This window comes from Mirounga leonina, unplaced genomic scaffold (genome assembly GCF_011800145.1).
Source record: "Mirounga leonina isolate KUSES-001 unplaced genomic scaffold, KU_Mleo_1.0 Mir_127, whole genome shotgun sequence".
Lineage (NCBI taxonomy): Eukaryota > Metazoa > Chordata > Mammalia > Carnivora > Phocidae > Mirounga > Mirounga leonina.
The window spans coordinates 17,155,699-17,170,110 of NW_023270316.1; positions in this window are offsets into that span (position 1 = coordinate 17,155,699).

A 14,412-nucleotide genomic window follows, 5' to 3' on the forward strand; every position below is an offset into this window, starting at 1 on the left:
GAAGAAGAAGAAGAAGAAGAAGAAGAAGAAGAAGAAGAAGAAGAAGATTATGGGAGAGGTGAGAATTAAACTAAAACCCATTCCTTGAAAGCCTGCATTTCGAGAGAATTCTATGGATCTGAGGTGGTGGCCACAGGGTCTGTGCTTCATTGTCAACTACAATGAGTGAAAATACTTGAACTGTGGTGTTCTCCCACCCTTAGAGAATCTGGTGGTTTTTTGAAGCATGCAGTTACAGCTCAAGGTCTGTGTTCCCCTTCTCAGAATCTTAGGTCCAGCTCTGCTAGATCTCTGTGTTCTGCTCTGGAATACAAAATGCAGCAGGAGACCTGTCCATTGTATACTCACCTCAATAAAAGCTATACCACCAATCTTGGGGAAAGCCAAGATAAACAACTAAAAATAAAGCTGTTATAAATAATAATGGGGTTTACTTAGATTTTAAATCAGTATTTAAAAAACACCATTACCTTTTCTATATTCAAACCAGCATCAGTTAGAAATAAAACAAATGGCAACATCTACAAAATAATATAAATATGTAGCTTTTAAAAACTAAGAGAAATGGGGATACTGAGATGCTGAAATTGATACTAATGATCTCCGAGAATTATCCAAGTTCTAGGAATTGATTACAATCTCACCAGCCACAGATGTTATCCACAAATCCCAGCAGAGGAAGCAGCATCTGACTGGACAAGGAACACTTGACATGACAGGAAGCCAGAGGAGATAGAAACCAGATAACCTTAACTCTACACTGTGAAGCTACAAAAGTCATATCTTTCTGCCTCCCCATCCTTGTAACCAAGTACTATCTTGTATATAAGCTGGGTTTGGAGAACCTAAGACTGAGAAATATGACTGACTAAATGAGCATTATTTTTCCCTAGCAGAGTCTGAGCACAGAACAAATGTATGGAGAATGCCCAAAATCACCAAACCTGAAGGCAAACCTATTTAAATTATGGAATGAGACTAAGCTGTACATCAGATTGGACATCATTAGTTGTTTTATTCCTGCAAGTCAGTTGTTGGAGATAGGAGAGGAAGACCAGACTCACCATATAACATAAGTAAGTTTACATTTCCCCTGAACATCTGGACTGTAGGGTGAGTTAAGCTTTGTTATCAAAGATACTTAGATACTTAGATTTAGTATCAAAGATACTTAGATTTCTTTTTCAAAGGCACAGACAAAATAAAATACAAAATACAAAATACAAAAGAAAATGATAAATGCCAAAATTTTAACATGATTTTCTCAAGATTGGTTAAAATTTCAGAGATGTTTCTTTTCTTATTTTTCACATCTTTAAAATTTTTTTTACAATATGGATTATGTTGGCAATTATAAAAAGTAAAAAAGTTAAATTAGAACAAGAAGGAAAGAAACTAGCAAAAATAATAGGTAAGAATTTTGAAGACATATTATATGCTTGGCAGTATGCTAAGGCCTTAAAACATTTAATTTTCTCATCAACTCATTTAATTTCCCATCATCTCCATGAGTTATGTTATACCCTGTTTTACAGAATTGAGGCTTGGAAAAACTAAATAACTTGATGAGGGTCCTGAAGCCAGGTAATATTGAATTACAGATTCAAAACCAGCCAGTCCAACTTCAGAGCACTTAAATTTAACTAACTTGCTCTATTGCTTCCCGTGAGGCACTACAGTTCTATTCTATGGACTCAGTCTGGCTCTTGTGCCTTTTTTTTTCTCTCATCATTTCTATGAGTAAAACTAGAATAAAGAGCAACCTGGAATTCTTATCATGGTCTGTGTAAATTTTTCTGGTTGGTTCATTTAGGACCTAGAAATTAACTTTCTGTGCTTGTGAATTGTCCACAAAATGCACTTAATGGGAATTTTCTGTTGATGAATTTGAAAGGAAGGGAGAACCTAATGTTATGTGTATTTTTCTCTTTGTTTACCAAATGGTACTGCTGGTATTTCATAGAATAATAAAATATCAGACCCACAAGAAAGATAGGACAACATCTAGTCTACCATAGTCAGTCATTTCAAATTATGTTAAAATGTGTTTAATGGTGCCAACAACATATTAGATAATATGATCTATTGCTATTATATCAGTATTCTTGTCATTTGTATTGATTGCAAATTTTCACAGATATTTCTGGCCTCTCCTTCCCTTCGTGCTTTATCTAAAGAGTTTATTTATTGACCATATATATAGTAACCATAATTTTAGGGGATGCACAAATAAGACCCAGTATTCCCCTTCAAAAAGGTTATATATAAGTTCATGGTAAAGATAAGGTACAGAAATACTCCAGGCAGAAAACACTGATGTAAATGTCTGTGAAAAATGTGTTGTTTATGTTGAGAAAGATCCTTTTTGGTTAGAGAATAAAGGAAAGTCCATGAAGAAAATCACTTTTAAAGTGAATCCTTAGAGATGGATAGGATTTCAACTAGAGGAAATGGGAGGAATTATTCTGGATAAAAGAAATCCATATTTGCAATGAAATGGGGGGATTGGAAGATAGAACATATGCACAAAGATTCGTTAGCAAGCCAGGTTGGTTTTAATGAAGGTGGGGGAGTAGAGAGAGAGGAGGTAACAACATAGATTAGAACACATCTGAATATCCCCAAGTGTCCCATAAGAATTTGTACTTTATTCATTAAAAAGGGAAGTCATTTAAATTTTTTGATAAGGTAAATATCACAAGTAGAGATTTAATCTTGTGTTCATGTACTATTTTTATTAAAATATAGAGAGAAGCTGAAAAAAGAAGATAACAGGAGGGGAAGAATGAAGGGGGCAGAAATCAGAGGGGGAGATGAACCGTGAGAGACTATGGACTCTCAAAAACAAACTGAGGGTTCTAGAGGGGATGGGGGTGGGGGGATGGGTTAGCCTGGTGATGGGTATTAAAGAGGGCACATTTTGCATGGAGCACTGGGTGTTATACGCAAACAATGAATCATGGAACACTACATCAAAAACTAATGACGTAATGTATGGTGATTAACATAACATAATAAAAAAAATGAATGTGGAAAAATAAACCAGAGGGTTAATATCATAGCTCAGGTAAGAACCTAAAAGAGAAAGATAATACTAGAAATAAAGAGAGGTGCAATGTCAACAAGATTTCTGTGGGACTTAGTGACAGATTGGGAGGAAGAAAGAAAAGAATATGATTCTGAGTGTGGATATTGGCAAAAATTTTGTTATTATTGAAGAAAAAAAGTTAGGACCAGGGACTGGCATGAGAAAGAGAAATTACTAATTGACTTTTTTTTTCATGAAGATTCAGAAATACCTGTGGTACTTGGGGATAGATATTAATGTCCTACAGGTGGTTGGGAGTATCCCAATATAATTGGAAAGAGTAGTTATGTTGGGAACTATATATTTTTTAGCCATTCGCATTGTATGAGTCACAAGGTCGATATGGCCAGGCTAGACTAGACAGACAATTGAGAGAGCGGGAGAAAGCTGTGGAAAAACTTTGAGCAATGCCTATTTTTCAGCAGCAGAAGGATTAGGAAACAGGTAGGAGAGGAGACAAAAGTTATGTTTAGAGACAGAAAAAACATAGGAAATACTGAATACTCTAGGAGGAGATGGTTTTATAAAAGAAGAGTTGGACTACAGTTTTAAATGCTGTGGACTTTTTAAGCTAGAGAAGGGAAGCTTTTTTTTTATTTTTATTTTTATTTATTTATTTATTTTTTAAAGATTTTATTTATTTATTTGAGAGAGAGAGAATGAGAGACAGAGAGCACGAGAGGGAAGAGGGCAGAGGGAGAAGCAGACCCCCTGCTGAGCAGGGAGCCCGATGTGGGACCCGATCCCGGGACTCCAGGATCATGACCTGAGCCGAAGGCAGTCGCTTAACCAACTGAGCCACCCAGGCGCCCAAGAAGGGAGGCTTTTGAAAGGATCATGGAAATAAATGTTGGTAAGTATTATTATTGAGAAATAGATTGATAGACTAATTAAGAAAGAAGCCAAAATGCAAAAGTTTGGGTCATGAGTTTATTACTCCTGAATTCCCTCATTCAATAGCTTGTTTTTCAACTATATACAGATACAATTTTATTTTGAGAATGCATTTCAAAGGTGACTTCAATTTTCCAAAAAATGTAATGGTAAATGATTATTTGTTAAGAACGGTTGTATTGACAATGTAGTGAAATTTTTAGAATGGAGATATTTTAAGCCATGGAGAACATAAAACTTAGGGGTCCTTAAATCATACATGATGCCTGTTTCACCTACTTGGTAATCTGTTTAGATCTCATCTACTCAGAATATTCACACACCAATTATCAGCTGCTTTTATACCCAAATACTGAAAATATGGGGCCACCGTATCTTGAGAGCAATTAATTACTTAGAAAAGGAAAAATGCTTCTTTTTGAGTAGGTGGAGGTGAAATTCCTGGAACAATAAGTTTTCACTTGAGAAAAGATCATAGGTTATTTATTAAGTTGTTAATTAACAGAAAAACACATTTTATTTTGCAGGGTATTCAGTTGAGATTCTTCTTGAAACCTTAACAATTCTATTTTGAAATTATTTCAGGCTTCCAGGTAATTATTCAGGCTTCAAAATCAATGGTTCAAACCTATAAAATTTCCTTCTGAAGATAAATATAGACTTTTAATTGAATGCGTACGTGGTGTGTTTATGTGCATACTTGGAGATGGTAAGTATTTATAAAAAAGAAGAGAGTTGAAAAGTGAATAATGCTTAAGGAGACCAATTCCAATTCAAATTTCCAGTTTTAAGATAAATAAGTTCTGGGAATCTAATGCACAGCATGGTGACTATAGTTAACAATACTGTACTGTATATTTGAAAGTTGCTGCAAGAATAAATCTTAAAAGTTCTAATCACACACACAAAAAATGTAACCATGTGAGGTGATGGATGTAAACAAAAACTTATTGCGGCTATCATTTCACGATATATACATATATCAAATCATTATATTGCGTGCCTTAAACTAATACAATGTTGTATGTCAATTATATCTCAATAAAACCAGAAAAATATAAATACAAAAAAAAGAGACCAATTCCTTTATTAAGGGAATTTCAGTATACTTTTATAAAGGACAAGTAAAAGTAAGAATATATTATGACATTCACAAAGGAAATATTAGTGTTCATATTGAATTTGAGATTTCTAATTTTTATGTCTTCCACTGATATCTAGGAATGAAGAGCAAATAAACACTAGTCTCAATTTCTTTTTAAATTCTTACTAATCTATTTTGTGAAGAAAGGAAGGGGTGCATATATTATTTGATGATACATTGGGGAACAAATCAAGTAATTATAATTTGAAAAAATAAATATAAAATTATTTGATAGTTAATCAGACATGGACATTACAGTCTGGTGGAAATAAATTTTATACATCACCCATTACTAAGATTATTCCACACTAAGATTTAAATATCATTTCTAGCCTTGAATTAATATTTTTCTTTGATTTATATGTAAGGTATGCCTCTAAGATAATATGCTTATTTTCATTTAACAAAGCATCTTTATTGAAGTATACCTTAGTAAAATTAAATTCACCGATTTTAAGGTGCAGTTTATTAAGTTTTCATAAATATATACATTTGTATAATTACCACTGAAATCATGATATAAAACATTTTTATTTTCCCCATATTTCCCACATATCCCTCTGTGGTTAATGCTTTCCCTCTACTTTTAGCTTCTGACTACTGATCTCTACTCTCTGTCACTATAGTTTTACCCTTTCTATTGTTTCATACAAATGGAATCAAACAATAGGTAATTTTTTTCAATCTGGCTTCTTTGATTTGACATAATGGATTTTAAGCTTAATCCATGTTGTTTGTTCTTTGAATTGCTGAATAGTATTCCATTGATAGATATGCCACAATTTGTTTATCCATTAGCCAGATGATAGAAAACTAGGCTATCTTTATGTCAACATGTTTTTATTTTTGCTTGGATAAATATCTAGGATGGGGATTGCTGGAATGTATGGTAATTATGTATGGTAATTGTATGTTCAACTTTATAATAAATGGCCAAATTGTTTTCTAAACTGTACGATTTGTTTTCCTATGAGCAATGTATGTGAGTTTAAGTTGCTCCATGTCCTAGTCAACACTTGGCATTGCATTCATTTAAATTTTAGCTATTTTATAAAACAAGACAAAATCAGAGAGAGAGACAAACCATAAGAGACTCTTTTTTTTTGTATAGTTTTCATCTCCAAAGTTGTGTCTCGCCATTTGTTCTTTTTTTTTTCCTTTTTTAAATTATGTTCAGTTAGTCAACACATCGTTTTTGATGTAGTGTAATACCCATCACTTGGGTACCCAATATAAGAGACTCTTAATCATAGGAAACAGAGGGTTCCTGGAGGGGAGGGGGTTGGGGGGGATGGGATAACTAGGTGATGGACATTAAGGAGGGCATGTGATGTAATGAGCACTGGGTGTTATATAAGACTGATGAATCACTGAACTCTACCTCTGAAACTAATAATACACTATATGTTAATTAATTGAATTTAAATTTAAAAAATAAAGGCCATTTGGGCAGTGAAAAAAAATAAATTTTAGCTATTTTAGTGGGTATCTAGCAGTTTTTCATTGTGGTTTTAGATTGCACTACCCTAATGATTAGTGATGTTTCCTTAATGACAAATTTGCCATTTGTATGCTTCCTTTGGTGAAATGTTTGTTCAAATCAATTATCCATTTTTTTTATTAAATGTCAGGTGGTTATTCCTAGTGTTGAGTTGTAAATGCTCTTTATATTTTCTGGATAAAGTGCTAAATTTGATGTTTATATTTTGCAAGTACTTTCTTCCTGAATATTTTATTCTTTTTGATGGTATTGACACAAATTATTTTTATAATTTCAGTTTTGAATTATTAATTGCTAGAAACTATAGAAATACAATTGATTTTTGTGTATTGATTTTGTATGCTGAAAACTTACTAAACTTATTTATTCTAATAGTTTTTTGGTGGGTTTCTTGGGTTTTTAAAATATATAACACCATATATCTATGAATAGAGATAAATTTATGTCTTCCTTTCTAATCTGTCTTCCTTTCTATTCTATGTGACTTTTATTTCCTTTTCTTGCCTAATTTCTCTGCTTAGAATCCCCAGTACAATGTTAAATATAAGTGATGAGAGTAGACATTTTTGTTTTGTCCTGGGTTTGGGGAAAAGCATTTAATCTTTCATCATTAAGTATTATGTTAGCTGTGCTTTTTTCATAGATGCTCTTTATTTGATTGAGGAAGCCTTGTATTTCCAGCTTCTTAAGTGTTTTTGTCATGAAAGAGCGGTGGATTTTGTAAGGTGCTTTTTCTGTGCTTAACGAGATGATGTAGTTTTTTTCCCTTTATTTAATGACTATCATGTATTGTATTAACTGATTTTTAGATGCTAAACCAACTTTGTATTTTTTGAATAAATTCCACTTCATTATTTATAATCCTTTATATGCTGCTGGATATAGTTTGCTAGTGTTTTGCTGAGAATTTTTCATCTATATTCATACATAGTATTAGTTTGTAGTTTTCTTCTCTTATAATGTCTTTGATTTTGGTGACAGAGTAATATTAGCCTTATAGAAAGAGTTGGGAACTGTTACCTTTTCTTCCATTATTTGAGAAGAGATTGTGAAAAATGGGCACTAAATTTTTAAATGTTTGGTAGAATGCACCAGTGAAACCATCTAGATCCGGGATTTTCTTTGTGTTTATTATTAGTATTACTAATTGTATTTCTTTACTTGTTATAGGCCTATTCAGATTTTCTGTTTATTTTTGAGTCAGTTTTGGTAGTTTGTTTCTTTCTATAATTTGTTCATTTTAAGTTATCTAAGTTTTTGACATGGCTTTTTAAATAGTATTCCCTTACAATGTTTTTTAAAAAGATTTATTTATTTCTTTGAGAGAGAGAGATAGAGAAGCAGACTCCCTTCTGAGTGTGGAGCCCCTCATGGGGCTTGATCTCATGACCCTGAGATTGTGACCTGAGCTGAAATCAAGAGTTGGACGCCAAACTGACTGAGCCAACTTTTGGTTTTGTTGATTTTCTCTATCACTAAAAAAAAATTCTGTTTTATTTATTCTCACTATAATTTTTATCTTCCTTCTGCTTGCTTTGGGCTTCATTTGCTTTTTTTAGTTTCTTGAAGTAAAATCTTAAGTTACCTATTTCAGATCTTTCTTTTCTAATATGGACATTTACCATCATAAATTTTCCTCCAAGTACTGTTTTAGCTTCACCCCATGAATTTTGGTATGTTATGTTCTAATTTTTATTCACCTAAAAGCATTTTCTAATCTCCTTGTGATTTTTTCTTTGCCCCCTTGGTTATTCAGGAGTTAGCTGTTTAATTTACACATATTTGTGAATTTTCCAAATTGGATTTTATTTTGATTTCTGATTTTAAATTAAAAAAAATTAAATGCTGTTTATCTTTTTTTTTTTTTTTTTTTTTTTTAGTTTCGACATTCTAGCATATTGTCCTTGAGGCAGAGATCACTTTCCTCACTTCATTGTGACCCACCACAGAACCAGGCTGGGACAGTGCATACTCAAACATTTGTGGACAGATCTTGGACATGTCTGTGATGATGGAGGCATTCTTCTCAGCAAAATCGCTATTTGGGCACTGGTGGGTGGGAAGAAATGAAACAACAAAGTGTTTGCTTCTCTGCAATTCATTCCCAGAGCTTGTTAATTTTGGCCACACCCTCATGTAGTCATCTCTATTGTGGACAGACCAGGTGGCAGAAACTAGATCAGACACAAGGAATTTCTAGGCTGGGTGATGTTGAATACTTGAAGTACCTGCCCACTAATGCTGTGTGGTCTTTGTTACTTACAATCACTGAGGATAAACACTCCATGTGCTCTGAAGAGGGATTGAGAGGCTGCGCCATTGCAGTGTGGATCTCAAATGACTTTAAATGGAAGGCTCGAGTACCAGTCATTTGGAAGCTCTGAAAACACATGCCCAGCTGCCAGTTCTCCCACTGAAAGAACCAGGACTCATGGACCTGCTTGATGAATCCCAGTCATCCAGCCCATCACAGCTTTGCAAGGCTTTCTCTCAATCCAGGGCATATGGGCAAGCAGGAATATATACAACAATCCAAGGGTGGCTAGGGCACTTGTTCATGCCATGTCTGTTTCTTGCCCCTGTCTCCCAGATCATGCTATGCACTGGGAACATGATGAAGAACCCAGACAGTGTGGCATCTGCCTTGACTTGCTGCAGGTAAGTCTTCCTTGGTGGTACTCCCCGGTCCTGCCAGTCTGGTGTAAACACTGTTACCCTTTCCACAATTCAAAGGGACCACAGGCCATCCAAGGGCAACTCCCCATCTGGTCTGAACAGATTGTAAAAGTGCAGACACAGCAGCTCCAAGGCCTTGACTGATGAACAATGAGTGTCTTCATCTTTCTGTCTGCTGAGGGCAGTAGATCACCTGCATCGCCCTGCACTACCATTGTTCCCTCACACAGCTGAAGAGTGAGAGCCAAACAGCGTATGTCTGTGATTCCTAATTCACTCAGAAACTTAGCCATATTTGTTCTATATCTGTGGCAATTGGCCTGGCACTTTCAGTGTCTGATTTCCCATTCCATAAATATTTCTTCTGTCAGATTCGCTATTCAGACTCAGACATGGTGCAGGATTAGCTGTGGGAGACTCAGGAAAGCAGAGGAGAGCTTAAAGCATTGTTAATGCACTTTGGGGACCAACTTATGTAAGAGTTGTCTGCTTAACTGCATATCCGCATTTCAGTTTACACGTGTCAGGTTTATGTACAGACATCAGATTGAGGCTGAATACCAAAACTGAAACCAAACTTCAGTGCATTTCTTTTTTTTTTTTTTAATTATGTTATGTATTTTAATCCTTCTTAATTTATTCTCTTTTTCAATATCTAACTACTATTTTTTTTAGAGACAGGGAGGGGCAGAGGAAGAGGGAGAGAGAGAATCTTAAGCAGGTTCCATGCCCAGCATGAAGCCCAATGTGAGGCTCAATCTTACAACCATGAGATTATGACCTGAGCTGAAATCAGGAGTCAGATGCTTAACCAACTGAGCCCCCTAGGCACCCCTCTACTATTTTTGAAAGGTCTACTTCTTACTTAAATTTTGCCGGGGTTGGTTTTGTGTATTTTGGTGATCTGTTGTTAGATACATATAGGGTTTCTCAGATCAATTATTTTTTCTCTTAATTTTAAATCTGGCCTCCTTAGAGGTTGTCCTGGTCAGCAGTATTTAGTGGTAACACTGAATGGTTATTGATTGTGTCTGCTGAGACTGAGATTTTCAACTTTTATTGTTGGATGTATTCATGGCTTGGAGGTTGCTTTCCCTGTACAGAAAGTCTATCCCACTGTTTTTCTAAGACTTTTATTTATTTATTTGACAGAGAGACACAGCCAGATAGGAGGGGGAGTGGAGACAGAGAAGCAGGCTTCCTGCAGAGCAGGGAGCCCAACGCGGGGCTCGATCCCAGGACCCTGGGATCATGACATGAGCTGAAGACAGATGCTTAAAGACTGAGCCACCCAGGCAGCCCAGTCTATCCCACTTTTAACCATGACTTGTAGTTCAGAATTTCTCTTCCTGTTTATTTTTATTCTATCATCTCTCTAGGGATCTGTTTCTGTTTATTTTATCTCCTGATTATGGGTAATATTTTCCTCCTTTTTTGTATATTTGATCATTTTTTATTGATGCTGAACATTATGCATTTTACCTGGTTGGATGCTGGATTTTGTTGTGTTCCTTTTCAGAGTGCTGAATTTTGTTCTGGCACTTAGTTATGTCAAACATATGGATTTTTTTCAAACTTCCTTATAGCATTTAGAGCAGCAGTTAGTCTAAGATTAATTTAACCCCACTGTAAAGACATAACTCTCCTGAGGATTTTATCCAATGCTCCATGTATTGAACTTGAGAAGTTAAAGAAAAGCATTGTCCAAGTGGAGATATTTTAGTGAAGAGCACAACAGCAAGAGGTATGAGCATTGTTTTCCATACTGCTTTCCAGTAATTCTTTCCTGACCTCAGGTAGGTTTTTCTTGTTCATGTATTGAGTAAATACTCAGCCAAACACTCAAGGAGAGCTCTGTATAGATTTCTGGAAAACCCCTTCTATCCTCTTCTCTTCTAAACTCTGCCAAACAAATTCTAACCATGTCAGCCTCCCAATCTCTAATCTTGTTCTTTTCAACCTGTTTGGATGGCCCCTCCATTTACTGAAGCCTCAAACTGCCTCTAGGAAATAAACTGGAAAAACCATAGAGCTTACTTTTCCTTTTCTCAGGGATTACTGTCTGAAAGGATTTTTTTCCCCCATATATTTTGTCCCATTTTCTAGTTATAAATGGTGGGAAGGCAATTGGTGTAGCAGTTAATCCTTCATGGGTATAAGCCATGTGACTGCTTTTTTAACACAAAATTTTCTGTCTAAATGAGTGATTGTCTTTTGAAGTAGTAATAGTGTTCCAACATTGTTAATATTTCATAATTAAAAATAAATAAAAATAGCTAACATTAATCAACTGCTTAAACTGTGCAATAAAAAAAGAGGCATTTTATAAACAAATTTTAGACTTTCTAGTAGAATCTACAAAGGCTGATACATCATTTTAGAATATCTTCTATGATTATAAATATTCAATCCTGAAGGTTGATTAAATTATAAGAATTTGAGAAGTTAATAAAATATATAGTCATTATGAATATTTTTTGGAAGTAAATAAGATACAATTATTAAAAAATATCAGATTCCCTATGATTTTACACTTTTCCCCCTTTTTTTGTTCTGGTTAGCTCTTGCATGTGACTCAAGACTCAATTTAGATAATATCTTCACAAGGTTACACTCTTTTCTAGCTCCCCCAACTGTGTTTGGTGTTAAGTGCTTTCATAGATCTCTGTGTTCTACACGTGTGGCATTTACCAATTCAGATAACATGGTTCCTTTCCTTTTTTGCTTCCTGCTTTTCTTATATTTTTCTCTTTCTTTTTATCCCCCCACTGTGGTATCTCTGGGATATTCACCCTCCGCCAAGTGTGATAGATAGTATTTTCTTGATAATTGTTATATATCTCCCTTTTCTTCATTTCCATGCTCTCTTCTTTCTTTAGGACACTCATCAGCTTTCTTTTATATTTTGGCAGTAAATTTCTGAGCGCATTTTCCATCTCCGTATGGGTCCACCTCCTAATACTATCTGACTAAATGATCATTGAATGGCTCCTCACTGTTTCACCAATGAGTCCTGTTTCTTTAGTGTAATAAAAAACACTTACTCTGATTACTATGTTTCTTATCTATTTCCACTAATACTGTGACCTCCTCAATAACAGAGATTCTGTCTTTGTTTGATTATATTCTTTTTAGCATCAGCACCTGGCATAGTGACTGTGGAGAAGGTATTTACAGCAACTGACTTGTGATCCACTCTCCCCTGATCAAGGAATGCTCCCCAAAAAAGAATGCCTGGCATTGGTCTAAATTACTTGTAAACATGCTGATAATAATGAGACTCATGGTAAATAGACTATGATATTGGCTAGGAAAGGAGTACTTACCAGTAGAAAAGATATTTCTCTTTTAGGATTACTTACAATAAACAACTGTAATGTATGGATTTAGGAAGCAAGTTTCCCTGGAGAATATCATGTAAGCCATTAAATGATCTGAGTACAAAATGGAGAGTACAGATTCTTTGCCTCTTTGGTTAGATTTATTCCTAGGTATCTTATGGTTTTGGGTGCAATTGTAAATGGGATCAACTCCTTAATTTCTCTTTCTTCTGTCTTGTTGGTGTATAGGAATGCCACTGATTTCTGTGCATTGATTTTATATCCTGCCACTTTTCTGAATTCCTGTATGAGTTCTAGCAGGTTTGGGGTGGAGTCTTCTGGGTTTTCCACATAAAGGATCATATCATCTGCAAAGAGTGAGAATTTGACTTCCTCTTTGCCAATTCAGATGCCTTTTATTTCTTTTTGTTGTCTGATTGCTGTGGCTAGGACTTCTAATACTATGTTGAATAGCAGTGGTGATAGTGGACATCCCTGCCGTGTTCCTGACCTTAGGGGTAAAGCTCTCAGTTTTACCCCATTGAAAGGATATTTGCTGTGGGTTTTTCATAGATGGCTTTTATGATATTGAGGTATGTACCCTCTATGCCTATACTCTGAAGAGTTTTGATCAAGAAAGGATGCTGTACTTTGTCAAATGCTTTTTCTGCATCTATTGAGAGGATCATATGGTTCTTGTTCTTTCTTTTATTAATGTATTGTATCACGTTGATTGATTTGCAGATGTTGAACCAACCTTGCAGCCCAGTGATAAATCCCACTTGGTCCTGGTAAATAATCCTTTTAATGTACTGTTGGATCCTATTGGCTAGTATTTTGGTGAGAATTTTTGCATCCATGCTCATCAAGAATATTGGTCTGTAGTTCTCCTTTTTGATGGGGTCTTTGTCTGGTTTGGGGATCAAGGTAATGGTGACCTCATAAAACAAGTTTGGAAGTTTTCCTTCCATTTCTATTTTTGGAAAACAGTTTCTGAAGAATAGGTATTAATTCTTCTTTAAATGTTTGGTAGAATTCCCCTGGGAAGCCATCTGGCCCTGTGCTTTTGTTTCTTGGGAGATTTTTGATGACTGCTTCAATTTCCTTAGTGGTTATAGGTCTGTTCAGGTTTTCTCTTTCTTCCTGGTTCAGTTTTGGTAGTTGATACATCTCTAGGAATGCATCCATTTCTTCCAGGTTATCTAATTTGCTGGCATAGAGTTGCTCATAATATGTTCTTATAATTGTTTGTATTTCTTTGGTGTTGGTTGTGATCTCTCCTCTTTCATTCACGATTTTATTTATTTGGGTCATTTCTCTTTTCTTTTTGTTAAGTCTGGCCAGGGGTTTATCAATCTTATTAATTCTTTCAAAGAACCAGCTCCTAGTTTCATTGATCTGTTCTACTATTCTTTTTGTTTCTATTTCATTGATTTCTACTCTGATCTTTATTATTTCTCTTCTCCTGCTGGGTTTAGGCTTTATTTGCTGTTCTTTTTCCAGCTCCTTTAGGCATAGGGTTAGGTTGTGTACTTGAGACCTTTCTTGTTTCTTGAGGAAGGCTTGTATTGCTATATACTTTCCTCTTAGGAATGCCTTTGCTGCATCCCAAAGATTTTGCTGTTTTCATTTTCATTTGTTTCCATGAATTTTTAAATTCTTCTTTAATTTCCTGGTTGACCCATTCATTCTTTAAGAGGATGCTGTTTAGCTTCCATATATTTGAGTTCTTTCTGACTTTCCCCTCTGATTGAGTTCTAGTTTCAAAGAATTGTGGTCTGAAAATATG